Source organism: Cebus imitator, unplaced genomic scaffold, assembly GCF_001604975.1.
Source record: "Cebus imitator isolate Cc_AM_T3 unplaced genomic scaffold, Cebus_imitator-1.0 Scaffold130, whole genome shotgun sequence".
Lineage (NCBI taxonomy): Eukaryota > Metazoa > Chordata > Mammalia > Primates > Cebidae > Cebus > Cebus imitator.
This window is the reverse complement of record NW_016107445.1, coordinates 3,707,443-3,719,234: the sequence shown is the minus strand read 5'-3', so window position 1 is coordinate 3,719,234 and position 11,792 is coordinate 3,707,443.

The window sequence follows — 11,792 nt, the reverse complement described above, 5'->3', positions numbered from 1 at the left end:
AAAAAAAAAAAAAAAACAAAATTTGTGAGAGATTAGACTTCAGGTGCTTTCAAGGACACACACAAAAACGTAGCTATGTGAAGCAGGTATATTACTTTGCCTGACTGTAGTAATCACGTTGTAACCGGGGTGGGGCGGGGTGGGGCGCAGGGGCTCAGCTCCCTCCCCATGCTTGCCAGAGATGTAACACGGAAGGGAGCAGATCTGCCGGCCATCCCAAAGACGCTTCCAGTCCATCTGATGTTTTCCCTGATGTGCCCAGGTCCTTGACCATTCTTTCCCCAAGAATGGAGCTTACCGTCGGAATAAATAACAGGAACCCAAAGAGTTTAGCAGAGAGCAATTAATTAGGCAGTGGGAGAGAGAAAGAGAGAGAGCTCCCACGCTGCTGCCGTGGGAGGGGAATCGGGAGGAGAGGAGATATCTGTATAGGTAGGAGCAGTGGGTTTTTTTCTTTTTTTCTTTCTTTCTTTTCTTTTCTTTTTTTTTTTTTTGTTTGTTTGTTTTTTAGCAGTGAGTTTTTAACCTTGAAGTTATTCCCACCCCATTCATATTCTCGTCCAATGAGAGGAGTTCTTTCAAACTTCCACTGGAGTGATTGATCTTTGACTCTGATACCAGATTGGCTGTTAGGTCCGCAACAGAGGCCCTTCCTCCCAGAGCTTTTAGCAGGCTTTTTGAACAAAGTGGCACACCTGGAATTTCTACCTAGCCCATGGGAAAGTCAGACAAAGAACTTTAGCTTCCGGGATGGGGATGTGGATGGGGGCATGGTGCTGGAAAATATCTGCCTTTGAAACCATACCCCTTGTGGACTCGGTTTTCCTTAACACAGTCCCTCAATTTCACTGTTATATGTGTATACATACATCATGTTGTATACGTTTATACAATTTTTATTGAAAAAATACTTATACTTTGTCCATGAACAATAGTATTTAGACAAAATTCACTTCTAATACTTTATAAGCCACTTCTAAAATATATTACTTTTTTTGATCTTGACAGCAACACTGTTATACAAGCAGAGCATATATTCTTATTTCTGTTTGATATTTGAGAAACTAAAAATTAGTGTAAATCAATAAATCATTTATTCAAGGTCATACAGTTAATATATGACAGGATTTTAGTTTGAATCAAATACTCTGCCTCAAGTCCAGTACTTTTTTTCATTAAGTCATACTTCCAGATTCTGCTATTTGAAAAATTACTAATCTGGAAATTGGATTACCTGAAAGAAGTGATTGTTCTAACCAAACCTTTTAACATGATTTGTCAGCCTGCCTCTTCCAATTCTCCAAAAAATAGCTTTCATCCTTACTACTATCATCATGCTCTTCCAAGATGTTCTTTTCATTTTATTTTTTTGACATTTGGAATATAGCTAGAAGTCAGGAAATAAAGAGAGCTCTGCACAGCCAAGATGGGAAGAGCAAGATGAAAATACTAAAGCTTATGCAGTTTATTCCTAGACAAATAATCTCTTACATAGAAAAGTTCCTCGAGCCCTCTCTCAAAGTTGGGTTATTCTCTAACAAGTCCTAGAAGCATGGAAATTTCTGTTCTCCCTTTTCAATCTAAAGCATATAAAAAGCAGCGTTTGGAAGGAGAAGAGTTGTTGTTACAGGCAGATATAATGACAGAAGTAAAAAAAAAAAATGGACCTTTTACAATTGAGAGGAGATTGTATCCATAAAACAAAACAAAACAGAACAACTTACCACAAAGCTCAGGAATACGCAGTCTTATCCACCACAGTAGGTCATGCAGCCACCATCGCTGTACACTAGAGTGGACTTTTATTGTAAAATAATTATAATCATATATCATCTAAGAACAGATTAAGTTATATTTAGAGTATTTTGTTTAAGAACGTAGTGAAATATGCAATGCAATTTAAAAAGATTTTTATAGGGAGATTTAGGTGAGCAAATCTTCAACATTTCAGAATGACATATTTTCTAAGGATTCCTGGAGATAAGATTTTATTATAATTTTCTTTTTTTGTCTCTTTATTGTAGTGTTTTAGAGCATGGAGATGACATATTACACTGGCATTTCACTTAAAACAATTCAACTATATGTACCCAGCACACACACACATACACACACACACACACACACACACACAAAGAAGAAGTGAAAGAAAATAAAGAAAAAGATGGTTTTTTATTTTTTTTCCAGCCACTCTACTCAAGGGGCACATATTTTGGCATAAGGTTGGGCTAGAGGACAGGCCTTTGCTGTTACTTCAATCTTAGCTACTCTCAGGGCTCACATGATGTGAACAATGCTCTCTAATTATAGCATTTGAAGCCACATATTTTTTGGTGCTACATTGCCAAGTAAATATTTTATCTGTTGAGCAAGTTAGAAAATGTTAAATTCTTAAATCCTGGAGTAAACCTGATTGTATTGTCTTTATTGAGAAATACTGTGTTGGTTTTCAGTGCATAGTATCAAATAAAAAACAAATTTGTATACAGTAAAGATATTTTATTTGCAGGGATTATTACAAGGTGGGGAAAGGGCAAGCATCTCAAGAGTTAGGCAAAAAAAAAAAAAAAAAAAGGTTGGCTTTTCTTTTTTTTTTTTTTTTTTTTTTTTTTTGAGACAGAGTCTTGCTCTATCACCAGGCTGGAGTTCAGTGGTGTGATCTTGGCTCACTGCAACCTCCACCTCCCAGGTTCAAGCGATTCTTCTGCCTCAGCCTCCCAAGTAGCTGGGACTATAGGCGCAGGCCACCATGCTCAGCTAATTTTTGTATTTTTAGTAGAGACGAGATTTCACCATATTGGGCAGGATGGTCTCGATCTCTTGACCTGGTGATCTGCCCACCTCGACCTCCCAAAGTGCTGGGATTACAGGCATGAGCCACTGTGCCCAGCTGGCTTTTCTTTGTAGAAAGGAGTAAACTAGGCTACAATGAACTGGGTGGGGCAAAGAAGGATGAAAGGGTGGCATGATCTGACAGAGAAAGTTCTACTTTGAGACCAGTCTACTCTTGTGGGGGTACAGTTTAAGGACAGTTATATGCTGGCTCAGCTTGAGGGTAAGCCAAAGTTCAGAGATTTGGGAAAAGGAAAAAAGCTTAACCAAATTTTGGTTAATAAGCATCTTGTTTCCATTGGCCAGTGGGGATAAGCAGTTTATCTTTCAATGTATGAGGTTAAGAATGGGAATTTCAGAGGTCTCTGTTTGGTCTCATTATAAATAAATTGGGGACATCCATAAGTCTTACCTATGTTATATGGGATAGGGTCATTCTTTACAGTAAGTCATTTTCTAGAACACAAAAGGATGGGAGGTTTCTTAACATTTGCTATCTTCCAGGAGCACAGGGCTCACTTAAAATTCAAGGTTGTCAATACCATATACACATTCATACACTGAATATTTTGGGCAACTTAAGGGATTTCTTAAGGTAATTTTAACTACAATAATTAGGAATTCTCCTTCTTAATATTTATCACATTTGTAAGTCATGAACTTAATATTTGCTTTAATGATAGATGGCAATCTCAATGGCAACAAGGAGCCTACCTGTGTTGTGTTTTACTATATTTCAGCACCTATCCTATAATAAATGTTCAGTCCATATTTCTTGGATAAATGAAAGATGTTTATGTCATTCTCTCACTGTAGAATAAAATGAAGAAATAAAACTATGAGAGAGAGAGAGAGAGAGAGACAGAGACAGAGTCTGGCTCTGTCACTCAGGCCGGAGTGCTGTGGCCCCATCTTAGCTCACTTCTGCCTCTCAGGCTCAAGCTATCCTCCTGCCTCAGCCTCCCGAATAGCTGGGACTACAGGAACACCATCACACTCGGCTAATTTTTGTATTTTTCTATAGAGAAAGGGTTTCCCCATGTTGCCCAGGCTAGTCTCAAACTCCTGGGCTCAAATTCCTGGGCTCAGGCTATCAATCTGCCTTTGCCTCTCAAAGTGCTGGGTGTATATTGTTTTGACTATTCATTGTAATTTAGGTTTGTGAAAACTGGAAGAAATATCTGGAGATCATTTTACAATATTTTGCATAAGACTATGTAAATGGGATATTATCACTTATTAGTCAATAGTACCTAACATTTATTAAATGTTTATTATATGTTAAATGCTATACATAAAATACCTTTATAAATATATAAAAATAATCTTATGAGTAAACTGTGGATTATACAAGAATGGATTTAGACAATTTAGATACAAATACATGTTAGGACATTCAGAATATCTTACTCCTAATGTAATCATGAATAGACCTGGTATATAGGAAAAATGGTTTCTCATGTCAGTGTGGTATCTTTATTTTCTGGAGTTATTTTATACGTTACTTCTGAAATACATAAATTGTCAAAACAGAGCGGCAAAAAGAATTTGGAAAATAATTCTTGCTTATGGAGTTTCATTCCAAATTTACTACCATAACAGTTTATAATGGCCTCTCCTCTGGCTGTAAATATAGATATTTTTGCAGGTGAAAAATATAAAAGAGGAAGTTATTAGCATTAGACAGAATTTATATAGCACAAATTCACTTCTTTAGGTCATGGAACATGATGACTAAGACTAACTTAAAAATTATTAAGTATAAATTAGGGGCTAATAATATAATTTGAAAGAATATCCATTTGTCCTAGCAGGGTATCCAGAGTACAGAAAAAAATGAATGAAGATATAAGAGACAGAGGACCGTGGTATTCATTCCTTTGTCTGGGTCCAAAAATCCAGACATCTGGTCATCATTTACTTCCTCATAACTACAGCAAGTTCAGTGTATAAAATAACTGAACACTCAGAGGTGGAACAGCTTCACAGATTTTTCCTTTTAAATTCTTTGGACTCTAAAATCTGCTTGGACCTGTTGCGTTGTGATGGCCAGAGTAGGAGTTTGGCATTTCAACTTCCTCTTCCTTCCCTCTTTCCTAATGCCTTTGTGTATTCTATAAATATAGGGATTTGAGAAAGGGTGAAGGAATAATTAAGAAGAACAGAGCCTTTTTTGCCCTTTGTTCTTTGCCCTTTATTGCCCCAAGGCAGAACCTTAATTATAGTTCTGAAATTCAAAGGTATCTTATTTAGATTAATAGAAAGGAACTGTCATTTCAGAATAGGCAAAGTTGTGATTACTCTCAAATTATTTCCAGGATCCAGTCTGTTCTGGATCCTCTTTTTTAGTATTTTGTTTGGTGTAGGATAATAATGGTTATCAGAATTAACTCAGGTAGTTATTGGAAGGCAATTTTCTTTTTGAGCTAGTTTCATATGCCAGCCACTGTTTTAGGACCTAGAGACAACGGGTGAACAAAAAAAGTCCTTGTTTCCTGAGGCTTAGTTCTAATGACAGAGCTGAGAGATAATCATAAACAAAAACATAATGTGATTTCAAGTAGCATTAGGTGCTGTTAAAGGAAACAAAGCAAGATAAAGCATAGGAAATGATGGGTATGTGTGTCGTTTCTGTTGAGGTAATGTATGGATAAGTGATTTCCACAAAATGAGAGAGCAGGGCAAGCAATAATTTGAGGGAAGAGCTGTCCAGGTAACAGATAGAGCAAGCACAAAAGCTTTGAGGGAAGCATGTGCTTGGCAGAAAGCCAGTGTGATTGGCGCAGAGTCAGAGTATGTTTGAAGGGAACAATTAAGTCAGAAAGGTATTCTAAGAACAGATCATATAGAACTTAGCAGGTCATAGGTTTACATTAAGTATGATTAATATCTATTGAGAGTTTAAAAAATATGTATTTTATTTCTAATTTTTGTGGATATATAGTAGGTATATCTATTCATGGGCTATGTGAGATATTTGATACAGGTGTATTCGTCCATTTTCACACTGCTATAAAGATACTACCTGAAACTGGGTAAGTTATAAAGGAAAGAGGTTTAATTGACTCAGTTTTACATGGCTGGGAGGCCTCAGGAAACTTACAATTATGGTGGAAGGGGAAGCAGGCACCTTCTTCACAAGGAAGCAGGAGAGAGTGAGTACATGAAGGAGGGACTGTAAAACATTTATAAAACCATCAGATCTCATGAGAATTCACTCACTATCATGAGAACAGCATGGGGGAAACTGACCCCATAATCCAATCACCTCCCTCCCTCAACATGGGATTACAATTCAAGATAAGGTTTGGGTGGGGACACAGAGTCAAACCATATCAACAGGCATGCAATGCATAATAACCACGTCAGGGTAAATGGATTATCCATCCTGTCAAGCATTTATCATTTGTGTTACAAGCAATCTGATTATACTCTTTTAGTTATTTTAAATTGTATAATTAAATCATTATTTACTATAGTCACCCTGTTGTATCATCAAATAGTAGGTCTTCTTTATTCTTTCTATTTTTTGGTACGATTAATTATCCCTACCCCCACTACCCCCACTGCCCTTCCTAGATTCTGGAAATCATCCTACTACTCTCTATCTCCCTGAGTTCAATTGCTTTTAGTTTTACTCTCACAAATAAGTGCAATCATGTGAAGTTTGTCTTTCTGTGCATGGCTCATTTCACTTAATGTAATGACCTCCAGTTCCATGCATGCTGTTCCAAATGACAGGATCTCATTCTCTTTTAGGGCTAAGTAGTACTTTGTTGTGTATATGTATCACTAATTCTTTATCCATTCCTCTATTGACAGACACTTAGGATGCTTCCCAATCTTGGCTATTGTGAACAGTGCTGCAATAAATATGGGAGTGCAGATATCTCTTTGATATATTGATTTTCTTTCTTTTGGGTATAAACTCAGCAGTGAGTTTTCTGGATCACATAGTAGTCTCTTTGTAGTTGTTTGAGGAACCTCCAAACTGTTCTCCATAGTGGTTGTACTAATTTACATTCCCAAAAACAGTATACTAGGGTTCCCATTTCTTCACACTCTCACCAGCATTTGTTACTGCCTGTATTTTGTATTTTGGATAAAAGTCATTTTAACTTGGGTAAGATTATGATTTTGGCTCACTGCAACCTCTGCCTCCTGGGTCCAAGTGATTCTCCTGCCTCAGCCTCCTGAGTAGCTAGAATTACATGCATGTACCATCATGCCTGGCTATTTTTTTTTTTTTTTTGAGACAGAGTCTCACTCCGTTGCCCAGGCTGGAGTGCAGTGGCACAATTTCGGCTCACTGCAATCTCTGTCTCCTGGGTTCAAGTGACTCTTTCACTTTAGCCTACCTAGTAGCTGTGACTATAAGCATGCACCACTGCTTATAGTCCCAGCTAATTTTGCTTGGCAAATTTTGTATTTTTAGTAGAGACAAAGTTTCACTATGTTGGCCTGGCTGATCTTGAACTCCTGACCTAAAGTGATCTGCCTGCCTCTGCTTCCCAAAGAGCTGAGATTACAAGTGTGAGCCACTGTGTCTGGCTTGTAGTTTTGATTTGCATTTCTCTGATGATCAGTGATGTTGAGCACCTTTTCATATGTTTGTTTGCTATTTTTATGTCTTCTTTTGAGAAATATTTACTCAGATCTTTTGCCCATGTTTTAATTGGATGATTAGATTTTTTCCTATAGAATTGTCTGAGCTCTTTATATATTCTGGTTATGAATCCCTTCTCAGATTGGTAGTTTGCAAATATTTTCTCCCATTCTGTGGGGCCTCTCTTCACATTGCTAATTGTTTCCTTTGCTGTGCAGAAGGTTTTTAACTTGATTTGATCCCACTTGTCCATTTTTGCCTTGGTTGTTTGTGCTCTTGGGGTATTACTCAAGAAATCTTTGCCCAGTCCAATATCCTAGAGTGTTTCTCCAATGGTTTCTTTTAGTAGTTTCACAGTTTGAAGTCTTAGATTTAAGCCTTTAACCCATTTTGATTTGATTTTTGTATATGGCTAGAGATAAGTCTCAAGTTTTATTCTTTTGCATATAGGGATCTCCCAGCACCATTTATTGAAGAGACTCTCCTTTTCCCAATGTATGTTCTTGGCACCTTTGTCAAAAATGAGTTCACTGTAGGTGTATAGATTTGTTTCTGGGTCCTCTATTCTATTCCATATGTCTGTTTTTACACTTGTACCATGCTGATTTGGTTACTATAGCTCTGTAGTATAATTTGAAGTCAAGTAATATGATTCCTTCAGTTTTGTTCTTTTTGGTCAGAATAGCTTTAGCTACTCTGAGTCTTTCGTGGTTCCATATACATTTTAGGATTTTTTCTATTTCTGTGAAGAATGTCATTGGTATTTTGATAGGGATTGCATTGAATCTGTGAATTGCTTTGGGTAGTATCAACATTTGAACAATATTGAATATTCTAATCCATAAAATGAAATATCTTTCCATTTTTTAGTATCTTTTTCAATTTCATCAGAGTTTTATAATTTTCATTGTAGAGAGATCTTTCACTTGTCTGGATAAGTTAATTTTTAGGTATTGTATTTTATTTTTAGCTATTGTAAAGGGGAGTACTTTCTTGATTTGTTTTTCAGATTGTTTGCTGTTGGTATATAGAAATGCCACAGATTTTTGTATGTTGATTTTTTTATCTTGCAACTTTTCTGAATTTATCAGTTCCAATAGTTTTTTGGTGTAATCTTTAAATCTTTCAATTATATCATCTGCAAACAAGGATAATTTTACTTCTTCTTTACCAATTTGGATTTCTTTTCTTTTTTTCTCTTGTCTGATAGCTATAGTAGAACATCCAGTGTGATCTGGATAACAGTGGTGAAAATGGCCATTCTTGTGTTCCAGATCTTAAAGGAATGGCTTTCAGATTTTCCCCATTCAGTATATTAGCTGTGGGTCTCTTATATATAGCTTTTAGTATGTTGAGGTATGTTCCTTCTGTTTCCAATTTTTTGAGTTTTTTTTTTTTTTTAAACATAAAAGGATGTTGAATTTTGTCAAGTGCTTTTTCATCATCAATTGAAATGAGCATAGGGTTTTGTTCTTCATTCTGTTGACATGCTGTATCACATTGATTGATTTCCATATGTTGAAGCATCCTTGTATCCCTGGGATAAACCCCCCTTCATCATAATATAGTCACTTTAACGTGTTGTGGAATTCAATTTGCTAGTATTCTGTTGAGAATATTTGCATCAGTTTTCATCAGGGACATTAACCTGTAGCTTTTTTTTTTGTTTGATGTGTCTTTGTTTAGTTTTGGTAACAAGGTAATATTGGCTTTGCAGAATAAGTTTGGAAGTATTCCCTCCTCTATTTTTTGGAACAGTTTGAATAGTATTGGTATTAGTTCTTTAACTGTTTGGTAGAATGTGGCAGTGAAGCCATTAGGTCCTGGGCTTTTCTTTGCTGGGAGGCTTTTTATAATTGCTTTTATCTCATTTGTTGTTGATCTGTTCAGCTTTTTGATTTCTTCATGGTTTAATCTTGGTAGGTTGTGTCTAGGAATTTGTTAATTTCTTCTAGATTTTCCAATTTATTGGCATATAGTTGCTCATAGTAGCCACTAATGATCTTTGAATTTCTGCAGTGTTGGGTGTAATGTCTCTTTCATTATCTCTGATTTTATTACTGTGGGTCTTCTCTCCTTTTTTCTTTTTTCTTTCTTTTTTTCTTTTTTGAGACTCAGTCTTGCTTTGTCACCGGGTGCCAGGCTGGGGTGCAGTGGTGCAACAAATTCCGCCTCCTGGGTTCAAGCAATTCTCCCAAGTAGCTGGGACTACAGGTGCATGCCACCATGCCCAGCTAATTTTTATATATTTTTTAGTAGAGACGGAGTTTAACCATGTTGGCCAGAATGGTCTTGATCTCTTGACCTCGTGATCCGCCCACCTTGGCCTCCCAAAGTGCTGGGAGTACAGGCATGAGCCACCGCGCCCAGCCCTTCTCTCTTTTTTTCTTAGTCTGGTTAAAGTTTTGTCATTTTGTTTATCTTCCAAAAAAACTACCTGCTTATTTCATTGATCTTGTGTATTGTTGTCTTCATTTCAGTTTCATTTATTTCTGCTCTAGTTTTTATTATTTCTTTTCTTCTACTTGCCCTTACTTCTCCAGTCCTTTAAGATGTATCATTACATAGGTTTTGGTGTGTTATGATTTCATTATAATTTTTTTCAAGAACATTTTCAATATCCTTCTTAATTTTTTCATGAACCCCTGTTCATTCAGGAGCATATTACTTAATTTCCATATGTTTTTATAGTTTCCAAAATTCCTCTAGTTATTGATTTCTGGTTTTCTTTCATTATGGTGAGAAAAGATGCTTGATATTACTTCAATTTTTAAAAACATTTTAAGACCTGTTTTGTTACTGTATTCATCAATTTTCATGCTGTTCATAAAGATGTACCTGGGCAATTTATAAAAGAAAGAGTTTAATGGACTTATAGTTCCACATGGCTGGGGAGGCCCCACAATCATGGCAGAAGGAAAAAAGGAGCAAGGCACATCTTACATGAATGGTGGCAGGTAAAGAGAGAGCTTATGAAGGGAAGCTCCCATTTTTAAAACCATCAGATCTCATGAGACTCATTCACTATCCTGAGAACAGCACAGGAAAGACCCACCCGCATAATTCAATCACTTCTTACTGGGTTCCTCCCATAACTTGTGAGAATTGTGAGAGTTACAATTCAAGATGAGATTTGGGTGGGGACATGTAGATTGGTTAGAGTTGTGGGAGAAATTATAAGGAAAGATGCAAACCTTCTTGGAAAGCCAGGAGGTTTTACAAAAGCTTTGGTAGAGAATAATAGATGAAGGCAAGTAAATGCTTTGGGCAAAGAGCAGATAACAGGGAATGTAAAGGAATGTATCTAGATAAATTTGTTTACTTATGTCTCCAGAACCAACCTTTGATCATTCCCACACAGGACTGCTCTCTTCTCAGGGGATTCACAATGTTAATTACCCACAAATTGTGTTGGCCCCAGGCTTTTGTCATTAAAGCTGCATTAAATAAATACAAACAGCTCCAGCTTATTGAGGCTGCATTCTCTCTTTGGAGGTGCTAAGCTGTGCAGTCCCCACGCTGTGCTCTCAGGCAAAATATCTGTGTCTGTGTACTTCTTTCATTCATCCCTCAGCCAGAGTCTATGGGACAGACTCAGCAGGAACGCAGCCAAACCATATAATTCTGCCCCTTGCCTCTCCCAAATTTCACATTCTTTTTACATTTCAAAACCAATTGTGCCTTCCCAACAGTCCCCCAAATTCTTAACTCATTTAAATATTAACCCAAAAGTCCACAGTCCAAAGTCTCACCTGCAACAAGGCAAGTCCCTTATGCCTATGAGCCTGTAAAATCAAAAGCAAGCTAGTTACTTCCTAGTTACAATGGGGGTACAGGTATTGCGTAAATACAGTCATTCCAAATGGGAGAAACTGGCCAAAACGAAGGGGACCCATGCAAGTCTGACATCCAGTAGGGAAGTCAAATCTTAAAGCTCCAAAATGATCTCTTTTGAGTCCATGTCTCACATCTAGGTCATGCCAATGCAAGAGGTGAATTCCCACAGCCTTGGTCAGCTCCACCCCTGTGGATTTGCAAGTTACAGCCTCCCTCCCAGCTACCTTCATGGGCTGGTGTTGAGCGTCTGTGGTTTTTTCAGGCACACAGTGCAAGCTATCAGTGGATCTACTATTCTGGAGTCTGAAATATGGTGGCCCTCTTCTCACAGCTCCACTAGGCAGCGTCTCAATAGGGACTCTGTGTAGTGGCTCTGACCCCACATTTCCCTTCTGCACTGCCCTAGCAGAGGTTCTCCATGAGGGTGCCACCCCTGTAGCAAACTTATTCTTGGACACCCAGGTATTTCCATACATCCCCTGAAATCTAGGTGGGGGTTCCCAAACCTCAATTCTTG